Here is a 13,406-nt window from a genome sequence, read left to right as displayed (position 1 = left end):
TGATTTGCAGCTTTTTTATCTACTACTTCATACTGAGCAGTTACATAACTTACTAATTTCTGAGAGCACAGTCATCTTTCTATGAGGGGCAGTGAAATGAAAACAAAACACCCACCACAAGGGGATCATGGAATGGTTTCATTTAAAACACATCACCACACGCATGAAGACACACATGCAGTTGGGAGATGGGACAATCAGTTCCTGTTCCGTAGAATGCGGAAAGCTGCTGACAGATCCACAGTCGCACTCTCTTGCAATTCCTCCTCCAACTGAAACATCCATGCCTGTCTTTCTTCAGGTTGCCAAATATGTGAAAATCACATGGTGAAGGGTCCGGGCTGTACAGAGGGTGTTGCAATGTTTCCATTCAAATCACTGAAGCATAGGCATCGTCCAGTTGGCAGAGTGTGGCGGGCATTGTCGTACAACAGGGAGATTCTGCCCGACAGCATTCATGAGCATTTTGAGTTTATGGCACGGGGCAGTTTCTACGAAGTATCTTCATAGACCTGGACATTTGTTGCAGTTCTACGTGTGAGAAACCGATGAACAGAGGCCCCTCACAGTCAAGTGAGGTCTTTGTGACCTTACTGGAATTCCTGTGAACAGCTTTGAATTTCTTTAGTGGGGGGGTTGTGGGATGTTCCTGCTGTTGCCTTTGCCATTTGGCCTCTGGCTCTCGCTTGAAACATCCTATTGCACAATAATGCCCACCCCAACACTACCAAGTGGATGAAGATTATCCTTCAGTGATTTAGTTGGGAAACACTGCAGCATTCTATGTACAGCCTGGATAATTCACAATGTGATTTTCACATCTTTGAAGACTCAGTCTATGGACGTTGATTTCAGATAGAAGAGGAAGCGCAAAATGGAGTGCGGCTGTGCAGCCGTCAGCGACCAACCACATTCCACAAAACAGGAATTGATCATCTTATCTCCCAGTGAGATAATGTCTTAATGCACGTGGTGATCCCATTGTGGTGGGTTTTTGTTTTCATTGGACTGCCCCTTATATAAACTTTAAAAAATTGAAACTTGTTTAATAAGAACATTACTTTTATCTGGAATTCACTTCAGTCAAAATTTCTGATCAATTATAGGAAAATGACTAATAAGGAACATACCTTATTCATTTTTGAATATCTAGGGTTTTTGATATCCCTTCCTGGTGCCTGCCAGCAATGTTTTAAAGATTTCTGCACCAGAAAGGAAAACAGCTTCCTGAACCCTAGAGGGGATTGCAGAGTTCATGTGCAAATTATTTTTACTTCTAGTGTTGTGGTTGTGAATTTCACAGGTTAGACTAAATTCTTTCTTATTATATACCACAAATACCACAAGGGGTAAATGTGTTGGTGTATGAATGTAAGACACTCAGGTCCCAGTTTGGTAGTAGACTTCGCCCATTTTATAACTGCATGCTTGTCTAAAATAAATGTTTTTTATCTTAGCTCCATTGTCCCAAAAGAATATCCCGCAGATCCATATCAAGTGAGAGAACACAAAGTATTCCTATCTGCAGGTTAACACAGTTAGACAGGTATGTGTGGAGAACAGACAAAACTGACCTTTCTGATAAAAATATCTATGTGCAACTATCTCCTCAGTTTGTTGTTCATGTGGATGCTTAGGAATATCATGTAGAGTTTCATTTAATGTGTACCTATTAATCTCTCTTCTCGTATCTGGAAATCAGTTACTGTATGAAAATGCATAGTGTGGGTGTTCAACACCAAAAGGAAGAATTGGCTTGAGAAAACTAATATTGTCTCTTGTTCTTCTATTTGTATCCATCAGCATTGCTCAGTATTCCACCTACTGATGGTAAGTACTGGCCAGAATAATTTAATAGTATGAGTAATTTTTGTCCGATTTGAGTTAAAGTGTTTGCATATACATATTCAGTTATGGCTGTGATAGGTATGGATGTGGTTTGATACTTTATCAATATTGCCACAGCTTTTGTGGCATCCTCTAGTGTATTTGGTAAATAATTTTCATAGGTTAAGAACAAGTCATCTAAAACTTTGTGGAACACCATATTTAGTTTTTCCCCAATCTCGATTTAGTTTTATTCGTTGGTGTCACTTGTTTGTGTCAGTCTGCTCTGTTTTCTGGTTTTGAGGTACGACTGCATCCATGTGAGGGAGATACCTTTAAGGCTGTAACTGTATGCACTGTCCAGTCACACATTGTTACCAACGTTAATAATCAACGTTGTGGACCATTGCAGGACATGTGGAGTCAATGAGGTTCTGGAAGGTACTGACAGTGGTGCGGAGCCATGCTGACTCCAATGCTGTGGCCAGCTGCTCTAGGTTTTTCGGTTGACGATCCATGGCATGAACAGCCTGATCGAGATGGTCCGACAGAGTCTTGATTGGTTATAAATCCAGTGAGTTTAAAAGCCAGGGAGTACAGTAAACTCAACCACACATGTACACTGCAACCTGTGTGACATGTTGCATTGTCCTGCCTATGCATGCCATTGTCCTGAAGAAAAACAAATTGTATGTAGAGGTGGCCATGGTTCCCAAGGATAGATGCGTACTTTTGTTGATCCATTTTGCCTTCCAGAATGATGGCATTGTTGAGTGAGTGCACGAAAACGTTGCAGGTTTTGCTTTCAGACATTCCACGCCACTCAAACCAATAGTCATCTGTCCGATGGAGCATGAAACATGATTCATCTGAAAAGACAACCTGTTACCACTCAGTGGATGCCCTGTTGTGGTATTGGTGTGCAAATTTCAGCCTTTGTCACCGATGAACAGCAGTCAGCATGGGTTCATGAACCAGACGCCTGTTGCTGGGGCCCATACACAGCAACATTGACGAAATGGTTGTTGAGGAGATGCTGTTGGTAGCCCCTTTTTTCACCTGCGTGGTCAGTTGCTCGTCTATTTGCCCTTACCCGTCTCTGCAGCACTGTTCACCCCTGTCATCTATGTAGATGCTGTTGGTAGCCGCTTGGTCCATCTGGGCGGTCAGGTACTCAACAGTTGCTTGCCTATTTGTCCTTACACCTCTCTGCAGCTGCTGTTCATCCCTCTCATCTATGGCCTCTGGTGCACCACAGTTGCATTGGTACCGGTTTTGGATAGCGCCATTTTGCCCTGCCCAATATACATTAACTATGGTGGTACACAGTTTATTAACTTAGCTGTTTCGAAAATGTTTCCACCCTTGGCCCAAAAGCCAATGATCATGCCATTTTGGATGTTACATAAATCACTCTATTTCTGCATTACGATGACGACTGCACTGTTATCAATATTACCCTGACATGCTTTTATACCATACACTGCTAGTGCTGCCAACTGCCACTGTGAGCAGTTTTTCATGTTGACATCGAACATACGCGGTCACCACGTTAATATGACTGGACAATATTGTTTCCTGTAGTAAAGTTTTAAGATCTGCAAGGTCTTGTCCTTATTTCAACCAGTACTTAATTTGCGAGATTATATATTGCTTTCTGTATGGAAAAGCCTTTATGGAAGGCGAACGGGTCAGTTGTCAAAAAGTTGTTTGATACTGGGTGGTAGGCTGTCTTCTCAAAAATGTTTGAGAACGAAGAATAGAAGGATGTTGGTTTATAATTAAATGTTATTGGCTTATCTCTGCTTTTATAAATGAGAGTTACTGCTGCATATTTCACTCTTCCAGGAAATATGTCTTGACTTGTCGAGTAATTACAAATGTAACAATGGAAAATCCAGGACGGAATGTAACAATACCAGAGAAGGAAAGTTGCTACTCACCACATAGCGGAGATGCTGAGTCGCGATAGGCACAATAAGAAGATTCACATAATTGGGCCATTAAGGCCTTTGTCAGCAGTAAACACACATGCACACACTCACACACAAACACTCACATAAACGCAACTTGCAGGAGGGTTATGGGAACGTAGGATGTACTGTGGGGAATGGAGGGTTCCTGGCCTCAACCTTAGTTAGTCACTGTCCTCACCCATCCAGCCCCCTCCCTGTTCCCATTCCAGCACTACACAGCCTTCATTTCACCGCCACACCCAGTCTTTTAATTTCTTTTATTTCTCTCCTTTCTTCTTACCCCTCCCCCCTCCGCACCTTCTCTCCTGCCCTCCATGTAACGTCTAAACTGCAACACTTGACTGCCCACCACTCCCACCATACTATCCCTCCCCCTCCCCGCTCCAGCCTCCTCCTTACCCCCACCCAGTTGCCTTTCCCATCATGTACTGGTGCTACTTTTCGCAGTGTGGTCTCAGCTCTCTGAGACAGCAGATGTGTGTCCAAGTTGCATTTATGTGAGTATTTGTGTGTGCATGTGTGTATGTGTGTCTACTGCTGACAAAGGCCTTAATGGCCAAAAGCTTTAATTGTGTGAATCTTTCTATTGTGCCTATCACAACTCAGCATCTCCGCTATATGGTGAGTAGCAACTTTCCTTCTCTGGTATGATTATAAGCCAGCAGTATATTGTGATACTTTGGTTAAAATCATATCATAACCAGTAAGGCACTTCTTTTCAGTGACTTAATGATTTTTTTGATATACAGTGAAACCCCGCTTTTCAGGGGACTGTGAAAGTTACGTATAGGATACCCCCTTGCATTTTATATATGATATATGTACATAACAGGCATCAAAAGACTTGTTAGGGAATTTTTTATTATCTAATAAAAACCACTGACGTAACTGGGATTGATAACTGTCTGGGAAGTGGAAATGTTTGACTTAATTTCAAACGTCATAATCAGTGTTTTTGGAAAGCCTGCAGCTTTAATTCATTATTTAAATAATAAAATATTGCACTAGTTACGTATTTTTTCATGCTTAACGATGCATTTTGGGAATTTTTAATTTCAAATGTCATAATTGCTGTTTTTGGAAAGCCTGCAGCTGTCATTTATTATTTAAGTAATGAAATACTGCACTAGTTACATAATGCTTAGACGACGTTTCGAGAATTTTTTCTCGTTGTCAAATTCAAATATGTAAATAAGTATTTTGTATGGTGTTTGAATATGTGTTATTCTGCATCTCTTGCACTGTACTAGTTTTTTTGAGGTTATCAGGTACTGTGCATCAGTTATGTAGAAAACCACACACACACACACACACACACACACACACACACACGGAAAATAAATTCTTGAAACACGTTATGCTCAACATGAATACAATATGTAACCGGGGCTGTGTTTACACTAAAAACATTTGAGCAACGCAAAGTGAATGACGGTGCCAATTAGCGCTCCCCGTGGTCATATGTCGAAACACTCTGAATATGGTTCGACAGAGGTTTCAGGATGATCACAACAATGATGAAACTGCATTTGCGCAGTAGAAAGAGTTTGGAAATGGTTTGATTGGTAATGAAATCTTCATTTGAACAAACCAAGCTACTCCCATCATTCACCACGCCAAGTAGAGCTTGGCAGCGGCGGGAGATACGGCGCAAATTGTTACACCTTTTACTTGTTTACCCAGTCAAATCCGCTGAATAGAGTGCCCTGGTGTCAAGAAACTAAAACATTTAATATTTGTTAACACTACTGGATGGCCACCATTATCCCAGCATCACATTTCCCCACAAAATTTTTTGCGTAACACGTAAATCATGGGAAAATTATAAATATCATGCAAATTAACATTGTGGGCATAGGAAATTTGACGAGACCGATTAAAAATGTTGTAAATGGCGGGAAAACATTAATTCCGGGAACATAAAAGGGGGGTTATAATGTTTTCAATATTTGAATATTCAAAACTGATGTCTGCTGGTGAAGTATGCAACACCTGTGTAAGTAAACGTACTGAAAATTTTTATCCCTGTTTCTTGCTTCTGTTAAAAGGAATTTATTGAACTTAATGACCAGTGATTTGAATTCAATATCTCACTTCTACTTTCATCAGAGAGTAGAATATTATGTGTGTACCAAAATTGTCTCATTCATAATAATGTTCCAAATTACCATATTTTTACTGTGCATTGTATTGGTGTGTTTTTATGACGTGATGAAGAATTTTGCAACATTGCTTCTACTTAAATAAGTCTTGATTAGAATTGGTCTTCTGGAATTAAATATAAAATAGGTGTCTCCTATCACAGGGTACTTTAATCAAAGATATAAATTTACCTTCTTTGTGGTCTCCAGTTTCATTGATCTCTTGTAGAGGTAAACTTAATTTATAGTATTGTGAGAATAGTTTTAAAAAGGAATTAAAATCATTATAAGCATTGTGCTTTTGTTAAACATTAGTAGGTTAGTAAGGTTTGAAGTATTGATTATATGTTCAGATTAGATTTGATGCATTATATTTAGTTGGTAGTGGGAACTGTAAGTTTTTGTTAAAAGTTAAGTTTATATTTAATTCATTTACAAAGATTATAGTTAATTGATTAACAAAAGTTTACTGTCTCACAGTATGTAGTGTCTTGATATTGCTCTCATTTGTTAAATGCTTTTCTGAAAATATTTGTTATAAAGTTGTTGGATTAGTAAGAATCAGAAGAAACTACCATACTTTTAACAAAAATAATTATTGTAGTGAATTATAAGTTGTATTGTTGTCTGTAGGTAAATAAATTTCAGCTGATGATACGAGAGACTGGACACCTGCGATTCATTTTGGTCGCATCACTTGTGGACCAATAAAGCTGTCATGATTGTGAATATCTTTGAGTCTTTTTCATCCTGTGCATGCATAATAGAGGACAAATATTTTATATGAAGATGTAAAAATGTAAGTTCCATTAAAAGGAAAATTGATATGAGAAGACTCCAAAATTGAGAAAGAATTGTTGGAATTTACTTAACTACAGGAAGTGAAGTTTTCAGTATTGTTGATAAGACACATACAAAAATACATGAAATTATCCTGTTTTGTGGAAATATTAAGTCCTTCCTTAGAGGAAATAGAGTGGGAGAGGTTAGATCAGGCAGATAACTCACGACATCATGATGAAAAGGAGGATCCATCTGTTGTTGGGACGAAGGTGGGTCCCTGTCATCCTGTGGTCTGAGCAGAAAATTTCTTGGGAAGGAAGATGGAGGACTTATTCAGAGAAATGCAGGGACATATAGAAAATTGTACGAAGAAAGTTGCTGTTTGTGCACTGAAGTGACTGAGGCATAGTTTGTGAATGTGACAACAATATGGCAGTTATGTGACTTAGGTGTGTTTGTAACACTCACTCAGTTGACACTGCACTTATTCAAGGAATTTCTTCCTCAAAGGATGAAGACAGTCTCCCATTGATAAGTGGGAACTTCAAAGTATTTCAGGAAATTGTATTTATCCAGCAAGAATTCAACCATTTATAGACTGTACAAAAGACTTAATATATGTCTAGGAAGGCTGGACAGTTAAAAATTACAATTTTCACATTAAACTCAAGTTTACAGAAGTAAAAGCCATATTACTCGCAGGGTGCAATGGTGTAATGGAAAGTGGAACAAGGTGTATTTGATTTGGGATTGGTGTGGGGTGTAATGTGTCACCTCCAACCCTTATCACTGCAGTGGGTGAAGACACACATCTTTTCAAGTCACTTCCATGAATGCTCCACGTAAGTCTTTAATGCTACTTATTCTCCAATCCTATTTGAGTGTTTGAGGTCCTCGCCGTAATCTCTGAAGAAAGAGAGCAAAGAAATTTAGAGCTGTGCTTCAGTATTTTTAATCCATCAGTGTACACAGAAGAAGAAGAAGAAGAAGAATGTTTTGCCGGGCATTAGTAACTAAGAAAGTACCATTAGAAGAAATTAAGCTCTATGACAGAAAGATTTTGGGTTAAGTTTGAAGACTTTTGTCACCTCTTGTTGCAAGTGGAAATAATTGTTATTTCAGAGAGTGTAAGACTGTGAACTGGTTCTTTGGACAGGTTTTGAGAATTTCTGTGCTCCCATGGTCACAACATTCTGTCACTTCAGTGAATTCTGATAAGAACAATCTCTTGAATAGTTTCAGTCCACTCATTAAGCACCTTCAGCGATTAAACAAAGTAATTTACTATTCATAAAATGGTTAAGGATAGTGATGCTGTTGGTATCGTCACAGTTACTACCTGGCTAAGATCTTGCAAGAGATTATTTATGTTAAGACGATTTAGAGTCAGTGGATGTACTGTGTAAACCAGAAACAGAAGGCAGAGCTTTCGGAATTATTCATGCAAGACAAGTTTCATTCTGGAAGATCAGAACTGTACAGAATGTTGCTGTATCAGCTTAACCCACACATGTAGTACCAGTCATGATCCCTAATGAAGCCCATCCAAGATAAGTGAAGAGATAAGTGAATGTGCACTAAAGAGCGGTGTCTACTGTCTTCACTCCAGGCTCGCAGGCCATGTGGACTACACATTAAGAAAGGATGGAAATGATTGTAAATACGTATACTGTGGTATGACAAATTTCACTGATGGAGCAGTCTCTACAAGCCAAGTAATAGTGCCACTTCCATACAATGTTTGAAGAAATTTCATACTTGGCATGTGAACTGCCAGGTTCTTATGTGAAGTCATATTTTTTTACTTTCTAACCGACAGTTTACTCCCAAGAGAGCATTGGACAGACTAGTTATGTACCCAGGGTGTATATGACCCGGGAGATCCGAGAAAAACCCGGGAATTTATTCATCCGGGAGAAAACCAGGAAAAACCCGGGAATTGTTTAGAATTCCGGGAATCTTTCATTGTTGTAGTTTTCAGTTAAATTTTTGTGATTTTGGCTGGTAAGAACCGATACTCTAACAAAGGATATTACTGTATCCCCCTAATGCAGAATGATTCTGCAGCAACAAAACATGAACGAGAGAAAAAAAGAAAATGGAAATAAAATTATAGTTGCAAAGGAAATGCGCCATATACAACAACAAAACACAGTGCTCAGACAAGCGCCTGCCAACAGCAAAGTGTGTCAAAGGCTTTAGAAAGACTGCAATGCTTCATAACAACAAATTGCCTCTGAACTGTTTAATTTAGATTCGTTTGAGCAGTTGCGGGCGGACTGTTGGGTGTGCGCAGTTGCTTCTGGTTACAGAAATGTGGCTGGCTGCCACTATCTAGCATTGTCCCGGTTTGGAAATATCGTAGATCCGTGGCTGACGCACAGAGCAGTCTGAGTTGTGGTGGGGAGGAGGGTCATCTCCACGTGACCTGTGTTTACGTTCAGTGATTTTTTTTTTGTTTCCTCCTTGTTTCTTGCTCTCACGTTAAATGAAAACAAAACGGATTTTTTTGGCCGAGAGCTAGCAAATGAATTAAAATACGTTCGCATAATTATGGAAGGCTAAAATATGTTGTTAGTTTCAGACTTTATGTCCACCTTTCTGACAGTCAAGCATTAATCGCCTTGCAGAACATTGAAGTAATTTTTGTCGGTTTGCTAAAGAGATGTGGCTTTTAATAAATCTTTTCTGCTGAGGCAGTCAATTTATTTGAAACAAAGTGTTTAATTTCACACTGTTGGCTAGTTTCAACGGTTCGCTGCATTTCAAGTGCACGTTTGGCATTATGCCATAATAAAGAACCAAACATGAGATAATACAGTACTGGTACTCCAAGAAAATTTGCATCCGAATCTGGGCTTACGAATGTGCACTTTAAGCCGAATTATGCATTTTAATATGGTTCACGAAATTCCGATGCTCTTGAAGTATCCTCTGATGTCTTGTTTCTTTTTTATGACTTAATGTGAGATCTTTTAATGTTTTACATGTAGGAACATCGGGTTTCATGTGTTATCGTAGCTGCGCAAGCACGGTGACACCCGTCATCTGGCGCTCTCTGGCAACTGCTGAAATGAACCTATTTCTAATAGGTCGCGGGAAGACGTTGCGACAGGTGGTTTGAAAAGCGTTACATTCAAAGTAAATTTCCGTTTACGCAAAATGAACTATGTGCGAGAATGTACGATAAATTTCTTAAATCACAAAGCGTTTGACTCTCATTTAAAAATCAACTCTATGAGGACAACCATTTAGAAGAATTTCGAGCCCAGAAGATTTACATTTACATCGTTATTAAAAATTTACTGGTACATTTGTGTGATGTATCTTAAAGTGTAACATGCGCAAAAAAGATCAACATTATATGTGGAAGCTTAGCTTCTCTTCCCACTTATTAATCTTCTTATGTGAATGCTATGTATATTAATGTAAACCATTATCTTTCCTTACTTGTGTGTTCGCACTACTTCAGAGTCATCTTACTATTAACTGACTGCATCACGTGTCTTATGCTGTCATCAGCTGGCGAGATCACGTGACATGAGATGTGTCTGCCTTACAAAAGCGCATCGCAATCTGATTTCAATGCTTCGGAAAGTGACATGCGGTTGTTGCTGGAATTCAGATTTATACCTTCGTAATACGAAAATATGCAAAGTACATGTTGCTGCACATCAAAGGTCTTTCAAAACGTGTGCCCCCCCCCCCCCCCCCCCCTCCCCGAGTTTCGTTTTCTAAAGTGTCGGTATATAAAACCATAAACATTCAAAGGATTAATGAGTTTTACAGTGCCGAGGAAGAGTATACTGTCACTTAACACAGGAAAAGTGTATTTTCCCCCGGGAGAAAGCGTATTTTTAACCGGAAAAAATCCGGGAATTTTGTTTCCTTGTCCATGTATACACCCTGGTACAACTACAAGAGCGTATTCCAGCTAGTGGTGAGGGTTGTATTACAATTTCACAAAATAACTCACAAGAAGAACACAAAAGTAAGCCTGCGATGTCTTCTGATCCACCATGACAACATGCCTGCCGTCAGTGCAGCCAAATGCAAGTGTTTATTAGAGGACTCTCAAATACAGACACTTTTGTATATGTCATAAAGTTCAGGTCTGGTCCAATGTCACTCCTTTTCTTTTCTCAGAAGTGAAAGAAACCAACTGTTGGCATTATTTTGAGTTATGGAAAACAGTTGAGTTTGCCTGCAATCTGTTCCTGAATAACCACTTTTAAAGAGGTATGTTGTAAGGGCATCACTAAAAGTTTTTGGAGAGGATTTATTGTTGCTTGGAGTGATGTGAAGATGAGTTAATGGAAAACAGTGGCGTCCATGGTCCTCTCATGAAAAAGGCAAGAAAGGAACTGATTAATAATTTTTCGAAGTTGCTTATAGTGTGTGTATGTGGATATCCATTAGGAGGGCAGATTTGCAGTGATGGTGGCATTGAAAATGGATTTAAAAGGTCAGGACATGAGCTGTTAACACTAAATTCTCTCACACACATTACACTGATGGGATACTGTAGGGAACTGACCACGTTAGAAGTTAAGTCCCATAGTGCTCAGAGCCATTTGATGGGATACCGTATACTTGCATTTTGTTCAGAATGGTTATACGGGTGCAAGTCTGAAGGATACGTGACTTCGTAGACATCATGGGATTGCCATGAATGGTTTTGTAGGGAAGGAAGTTTGCTACAGCTAGTATGGCCATGTTCTGTGGCAACAAAGCAGCTGTGTGTAAACCAGTGATTATTGGTTAATGAATTGTCTTGCATGTGGTAAGATGTTCTTAATTTACCTGTCACACTTGAGTTTTAAGCATATCTGAATATAATGGTACAGTGTGTGTGTGTGTGTGTGTGTGTGTGTGTGTGACACAGATGTAAGAAGAATGTAAAAATTCCAGTTCCAAAGAAGGCAGATTCTGACAGGTGTGAATATTATATAGGAGCACACAAGGCAGTACTGATCCTGTGACATATCCTAGAAGACAGGTTGAAGAAAAGTAAATCTATACGATATTATTGAGGTAATTTACACAATTTGAAATCTGAGCAGTAGGCTGTTCACGAAACCTGAGGAATATAATGGGATGTTAGCCATGCAAAATGCAACCTGTTACAATGGCACAGTCTGAACAGTGTGTTCAAGAATAAAACCTTCCATAAGGTGAACTTTTGGGCCAAATAAGATAATTGTGGATTTGTAGATAGCAAAATAGCCTGTTAGCTATCAAGACATTTGATATCATTTGCAAAGTGCAGTGTGAGGCATTGTGATGTCTTCATTATACTGAGCCTTGTTAAATGGCTGAAATGCTAGGATGGCTGGCACTCTAGCTTTTGATGGCTATCTCCACTGTCATAAGGAGTACAAAACATTGACTGGCATAGCTTTCATGGTTTTTTGCAGATAGGTATGATTGTAGGAGCTGAAATGAGGCATGTGTGGAAGGTGATTTGGGCAGCTCATAGTGACACTTGTTAACATCGAAAATAAATTTATGTGTAATGTAGTTGTACCGGAAGTTGTATGTCCGGAGCGTAGCTTTGTATGTCAGTGAAATGTGGATGATAAAAAGTTCAGGCAAGAAGAATAGATGCTTCTGAAATATGGTACTACAGGTGACTGCTGAAGATTAAATGGGTAGATTGGATAATTGAAGAGGAAGCACTGAACTGAAGTTGAGAAAAAAGAAATTCATGGCACAATTTGAATAAAAAGAAGGGATCGTTCCATAGGACAGATCCCGAGGCGTCAAGCAATTGTAACTTCAGCAATAGAGAGAAGTGGATGGGGGGGGGGGGGGGGGTAACAATTGGGGAGGTGGACCAGAGCTTGACTACAGGAGGCAGGTGCAAATAAATGAAGGCTTGTTCTTGGTTATTGTTTGACATGAACTTGATTGAAATTACTGAAATAGATATATCAAACAATGGAAAATCCGGGACAGAATGTGACAATATTATGAAAATGAAAGTTGCTACTCACCATATAGCAGAGATGCTGAGTCACAGATAGGCACAACAAAAAGACTGTCACAAATAAAGCTTTGGGCCAGTAAGGCCATTGTCAGAAATAGATGACACACGAACGCACTAGCACAACTGCAAACGCAACTCGCACACACGACTGCATTCTCGGGCAACTGAAGCTATGAGTGTGGTTTCAGTTGCCTGAGACTGCAGTCGCGCGCGCGCGCGCGCGTGTGTGTGTGTGTGTGTGTGTGTGTGTGTGTGTGTGTGTGTGTGTGTGTGTGTGTGTGTGTGTGAGAGAGAGAGATTGTTTTTGACAGAGGCCTTATTTGCTGAAAGCTTTATTTGTGACAGTCATTTTGTTGTGCCTTTCTGTGACTCCTCATCTCCTATATTGTGAGTAGCAACTATCCTTTTCATTATGTTACATTCCATCCTGTTTTAAATCAAAGTGCAGTTCATTTTTTAAAAAAATAATGCATTGTTTACAATCACTTAAAAAGCAACAAAGAAACTTAAAAGTAATGGATGAAACCTGAGGATAAGTATGATTGTATCATAGCTGGTTTGAAGTAGTTGTGGCAGCTGTAAAGATTTTATTTTAATTTGAACATTTCTTCTACCTACTTGTACTGCTGTGGCTGTCACATCTGTGAACTTTTTTGTGATATTATTTTTAACCCAGTGTTATGTACATTT

General features: G+C 39.3%; 1 protein-coding gene across 2 annotated transcripts in view; it reads left to right on the top strand.

Annotated features, from left to right (window-relative positions):
* Positions 1-13,406, top strand: part of LOC124598791 (ran GTPase-activating protein 1) — a 123,990-nt gene that overhangs the window by 29,030 nt on the left and 81,554 nt on the right. The window lies entirely within an intron of this gene.

The sequence above is a fragment of the Schistocerca americana genome, chromosome 1 (genome assembly GCF_021461395.2).
Source record: "Schistocerca americana isolate TAMUIC-IGC-003095 chromosome 1, iqSchAmer2.1, whole genome shotgun sequence".
Lineage (NCBI taxonomy): Eukaryota > Metazoa > Arthropoda > Insecta > Orthoptera > Acrididae > Schistocerca > Schistocerca americana.
The sequence above is the reverse complement of the archived record's forward strand: the minus strand, read 5'-3'. Positions and strand labels throughout refer to the sequence as shown.